The following is a 6,263-nucleotide window of genomic DNA, read 5'->3' as shown; positions in this document are numbered from 1 at the left end:
GCCTCGGACGGTCCAAAGACCCTCAGAACAAGCCGGTCTATAAACCTCCGTATTATTGACTTCGCGACGAGAGGTGACAAATCAAGACTGAGACCCTGTCCTTTCAACTGGTCAGCGGTCCTCTGGACTCTCAAGACCACTCAAGCTATTAAACGTCATCTAGTCTTTACGAACAACACCCCCGGATTTCGGTAGTCTTCGAAATATTTGGTCGTCGCTCATAAAACTTTAGTTAAGAACACTGTATGTCTTCCGGTCATATTTCTGAAGTCTTGTCCTCACTACACTAGGTGAAAGAATCACAATCATTTCCTGCAGCTCGTCGTCGCAATGACTTAGTCGACGTCGCCCAAACGATTATCTCAACAACACACGCACTCGCAACATCTTCTGTGGAATGTGTCATCAGATCATCAGATGTATTCTATTTTCGTACCTGTTCAAAAAGGTTAGACGACACTGTATCAGGAATCTATATAACAAATCCACTATCATCCGACTAAATCATTCACAAAAAATTACACTCGCACAACTTTGACGTCCAGTCGCCCTCAGTTACTGCATGTGGATCTAAAGACAAGAGAGACAACAAAACTTTAACGCTGACGTTCGAGTCGCGATTAAAATATGCAAGACGGAAACCGAGGTTTTTGGGCTAATGGAGTCAAAATAGAAACAATTAACCTCTTTCATAGACTGTGTAGGGTTCGAGTAACTAAACAAGTCTACGTCCGAATGCAGTCACACCAACTTAAACTTTTAGCAGAGAACCACTTCAATCACTTGTACACCCACGTAGGCGAGTATCGCCATCACCATTGACATAACACACATCACAAAACTAATAGGCCTCGGTCACCATCCGTACGCGTACACATTTTTCTCTTCTCCGGGGTTCTACCTCGGAACCCCTCGGATAGGGGAGTTGTAACAGTTCAGTATTACAGGAGTCTATACATGGATATCTTTGTTCAGACAAAGACAGGGAAAATTCAGTACTGGAAATAACTAAGTTGGAATTACATCCTTGAGCAGAACCACAACACATGACTTTCAGCGTGTGGTCTAAAAGGGTCGACTACTTTTAGATCCAGGCTGAAGACTTTTCTTTTTGCCGCTGCTTTTAATTGATATATTCATATCTTAAACTGCACTGTAACTTTTATTATCTTTGCTTTTAAATGAGTGTTTTTAAATGTCATTTTATATCATTGCTTTTAAATTAGTATTTTTAGATATCATTTTATAATATGTTTCTTAATGTTTTTCATCTCTTTCATTTTTGTAAAGCAATTTGAATTGCCTTGTGTTGAAATGTGCTATATACATAAACTTGCCTTTCAGACTCCAAGAATCAGTAAACAAGCCCCCAGACCTGAATTAAATGGACCAGCACCAGAATTTACTCTCCTGTCTCAACGGTGTATTTTTGGCTGTCTGTGTATTTGTGTGCCGCGGGAAAAATAAATCCACGGTCATCTACAGGTTGCAGCACATGTGTTTTAGTGCTCTTGGTTTTGATGGTACCAGACATCGAGGGTCATTTTATGCCATCACATTAGTAAAACTATAACAACGTTTTTAATTGTTCAGATCTTTGCAAAAGCACCAGAATTTGCTAGAACCCTTCTTGGAATAAATCATATTTATCTGAGCTCCATGAAAATTAATTTTGAGGTTTTTTTTGATTTAATGAGTTTTTGCAGAATCGTCTCAGCAGGGTAGCTCCGTTCAATTAGTTTGTCCAAAAAAAGAGAAAGTAGCATCTCCAGTTTGACTATCTGTGTGTTTGCTGAGTTAATAGTATGCGTTTTGTAGCAGACGGGCAAACTCACAGCACTAATCAACAGAATGAGTCACTGTTTTAGGAGATATTCAAATGATCCTGGCAGCAGCCACTGCCTGAGAGATTAACCTAACCACTCAAGGAAACTTCTTGGCCACTGTCACACACCACTGTTGCCAAAAAAGTTGCCACAAACTTAGAGACAATTGTGCTGAGAAATCAACAGATTACTGCACATATAAAACCTACAGGTGGTAGCTTTCCTGTCATTGTTCACTGTTGTTTTTCTTGATTGTTGACCATGCTGTGAAGAATTACATTAACTTGATTATTTTCCCGAACAAATTTGAGATCGCATCTTCACGAGAAAACAGATAAGCTTGATTGCTTCTGCATTTCAGTGTCTTGCTTGTCAGTGCTGACAGAGCCTTTGGGGTCCTCCTGTGCTTCTGAGGAAAAGTGTTGCCGTAGCAACAGGCTGTAGTAAGTGAGACCCTGTAATGCATTCAGAATCAGGTGAGTGGATTTTGTTACCGATCAGAGAAAAGTGAATGGGCCATCCGAAACACTGTGTCCAATTTAGCTCGGCCCATTTACTGAGAAAATGAATGAAAGGGGGATTTACTAGGAGTTGATTTGGTAAGAAAATATTTGAAAGTAAGAAAAATAAGGAAGCCCAGCTGTGATGGTTGACTATCTGGTCAAAGTAGCTGATGGTTTGTGGTATTACTTCCATCCGATTATCTATTCTGATTGGCCCGCTAAGGGGGACCGAATATGGATGTCAGACCATTAGGTGTTTAAGTTGACATGCTCCTTCAGTATCCTCTGCCAGCAAACCACCCTCTTCTATGACGTGGGTGCCATTACATTCATTTTCTCACTAAGGACAAGCTTCAGTTAACAATAAGGAACGGCCATTAAGAGCGGTAAGCATTAGTTTGAGAGTACATGGTGTGACCCTTAGGTGCATGCAGTATGGGTATTTATTCATTCTCAGATAAGGGTGGAGAGCGCTGCTCCTTTCCACCAGGATTCATTATTTTCTGTTCCAAACTCCTGCTGGTTATGATAATGTATCAAGAATTTCCATAACAAAATAGGCATCAAGGCAAATCACTTCAACACAGCATGCAATTTAAATGTGCCATTTTGCAACCAATCATTCGGCGCTGAGGTGTGGACGGTTCTGGATAGACACGCTTTTCATCTCTGCAGGCTACTGCAGGGCAGGTGGAGGGTAAAGGACAACATGTGAGGATAGTTTTCAGTCCCCGTTTGTCTTTGACTATCATCAGTCCCTTTGCTTTGTCCTCTTTATATCCTTCAGTCTCATTAAAAGAAGAATAAATGACGATATATTCCTCAACACTAATAAAACAGATTTTTCAGTTAATGTTTACTGGTCGTAGTTTTTTTCACAATCCATACCAGTATGAGCTCAATTAATAAATATCATTTCAAAACTCCATTAATAAATATGGATTCAATTAGCATCATTGTCAAATTGCCGGAGAGGTGCCAACATTTCAAACGAGCAAATAGAGGTGATTAAAATGACACCAAACTCCTCTTTTTAGGCTTTCCTGTCACTGAGCGCCACAGCAGCTCTGCAACTCACAAAACACCTCCTACTGCAATATACAGGGATATATTCTCATTCACTGTTAATTGGCTCATTTATTCCTGCATGCAGTGAAGACAAAAGAAATGAGCAGAGATTAAGCAAAGTTGGCTAACAAAGTTTCGGAGCGTGTCTGAGCGAGCTGTCTGGATTGGAACAGACATCAGCATTAATAGAGAGAGGCTGCAGCGTCTGTAGACACTCAATGCCACCCGTCCTGCTCGTCTCCAGGCTAAACGCCTCTTGTCACAGCTGACAACTTCTGCAATTGATTAAGTCAGTCTTACTGACAGGAAGACACAAGGTCAAAATTATGATAAATGCTCTGTTGATTCTTGTGATATTATGGCGAGACTTAGGTAAAGTAAAAACGTTCTATTGTTGAGCTTTTATTAATTAGATAAGTCTGTATGCAAGAGATAACGCTGTTGTTTCAAGTGAGTTTGACATTTAATTTATGTTAGATTGACCTGGAGGAATCTCAAACACGTCACTAAAGATTGTAACAACTTTGTCCACCGTCTGTAGCAAAAGGAATACAAATTTAATTTCTGACTGAATCAGTTTATTCATCACACCATGCACTGTGCATCTATCAGTTCGCCTATCTATTAATGCAGCCTGTCAGATCGGAGCTTAGGTTCTTCTCACCTTCAGCGCCTCAATATCTCCCATCTCTCCAGCTCTTCACGGCTCAATACTCTCTGCTCTAATATATATGACCGATCCTTTCAGAAGCCAATTCAGAAGCTAACCACCACATTCCGGACTTCTATCGGGCCTTGATTACGTGAGGTTTGACCATCTGTCAGCACTGCGACTATTGGCCATAAACTTCACACTCTGTCCTTTTTATTCATCTGTTTCTCAGAGCAGAGATGCAGCCAGCGCCTGGGAGCCACAGGCGGAATCAGAGAGCAGAGAGAAATCAATTACTGCCTTTGCCTCGGCCTAAAACAAGCCGTGTCGGAGACCATCTACAAAAGGAGGACAAAAGGGGCCAGTGGCCCCTCAAACGCCCAAGCCTCTGGAGACGGGGTGAAGAGCATCCTGTCACGAGCTCTGACACGCAGCCATCACTGCCAACAGCACAAAATAGGCCCCTGTCACACCTCAAAATGAGATCCAGCCACTTCATGTGCAATCAGGCCTACATCAGTGATTGATGACCACAAAGTAGAATATGAGGGAAGACAGCAGAGAAGTAGCAAAGGCAGAAGAGTGAAACCATTTTTGAGACGTAACCTTTCCAAAGCCCATTCAGTTTCGGATCTATAAAGTACGATGGTGATGAAAACTTTTTGTGAATAAAACAAGTGAGTTTGACACTAGAGTGTCTTTGGCGATATACAAGTTAGATGAGACACAAGATAGATGGCTGTGTTTGTGTATGACATGAATAGCTATTGATATTGATTAATAATTTAAACAAGGATACAGTATCATTGTCAATCACAACCATAGCCTATTTCTCTTTCTAGTGGCCAATTATGGAATATATTGGAAGTTATCATCAATTATTTTTGGTTCTGCATTATACAAAACGTTATGTTTATTTTATGTCTCTACAAGTCCCTGGATTGCAGGTGAGGCAGTTGAAATAAAGTAAAAGCCATTACTGAGAGAAATAACTTCAAAATAGTAATCTTCCTCGCTGAAAAGAATCTCTCAAACTCAAGAAATTACTTTTGGCTGCCACTATTTCCTGAAAGACTTTTCCATATCATATTCCCACGAGTGATAATGAATACTAAGTGAGTGTATATGAAGCTAGAATGCACAAGTATTTCAATTGAACACGAAATCCATATTGAGAAATTGAAAACCCATATTCCAGTTAATAGCAGCCCCAATTGCTCCAGACGTTTTGAATGAGAGCCTATTCCTCCAGCCACCTTCTACCTCTAAAAAGCCAGAATGTGCTTTGAGGGGAAGAGAGTTAAACGAAGCCATCATCGCTATCCTCCAGCCACTGAGAAATAAATGCAATAACACACTGCTTTATTTTTTCAAGCCATTTGGTCAAAACCAGCTGGAGAAGACAGAGAAAAAACCCAGCATCTGGCAATGGAGCCGTGGACCTTTTGTCACAACGTGTGTCTGTCTTGGTATGTGTACACGCAATAGCATGTGCGTGCATGGCATCCGCAGAGAGGTGACGTGTCACAAATCGCTGCTTCCAATCCACGCGCCAGGGACATGTGCCCATCAGCTTGGCATGATTATGGGCGTGAGAGAGGCTCTGATTGTGGGATGCTGGGGCGTGAAGCCACTGGAGGGGAACAGAGAGGGACGGCCCGGCCGGAGACGAGGGGGGGAAGAATGGATGGAAAGCCCAGCTGGTGGCTGCTTCTAATTGGGCTGAGCAGGTTTCCATGGCTGACCAGAGCCGTATGCAGCACGGATCTAAAGAGAGAGAGAGAGGGCCACAAGCAAAGTAGCAGGGCAGGCCAGGCTGTAGGGGTGTGGGAGGGGGGTGTAAGGCGGGCGAGAGGCTGGTCACACTCCAGCAGTCACAGCCTCTTTGTGACAGGGGGGCAGAGAGAGCCAGCTGTCATCCCCTGACAGGAACACACACTCCTCCATGTGTACTGATAACACAGGCTCAGTGAACACACAAAAACATAACAAAAAAGCCACTTGTGAAACAACTACTTTAATCAGGGCATCCGGCACTCACTGGGGGGGGGCAATGAATCAGCCGAAAAAGAAAAGAATTGCATGACAGACAGAAAGGGACCTGATGAGAAGAACCAGGGGGTATTGAATTATTCCCGCCGGATATTTACTTCATGCCATTGGAAACAATTAGAAGTGATTAGAATGGAGGTGAGCTGACAAGGGGAAGGTGGA

Source organism: Notothenia coriiceps, unplaced genomic scaffold (genome assembly GCF_000735185.1).
Source record: "Notothenia coriiceps isolate Sejong01 unplaced genomic scaffold, NC01 NC01_scaffold00036251, whole genome shotgun sequence".
Classification (NCBI taxonomy): domain Eukaryota; kingdom Metazoa; phylum Chordata; class Actinopteri; order Perciformes; family Nototheniidae; genus Notothenia; species Notothenia coriiceps.
The sequence above is the reverse complement of the archived record's forward strand: the minus strand, read 5'-3'. Positions refer to the sequence as shown.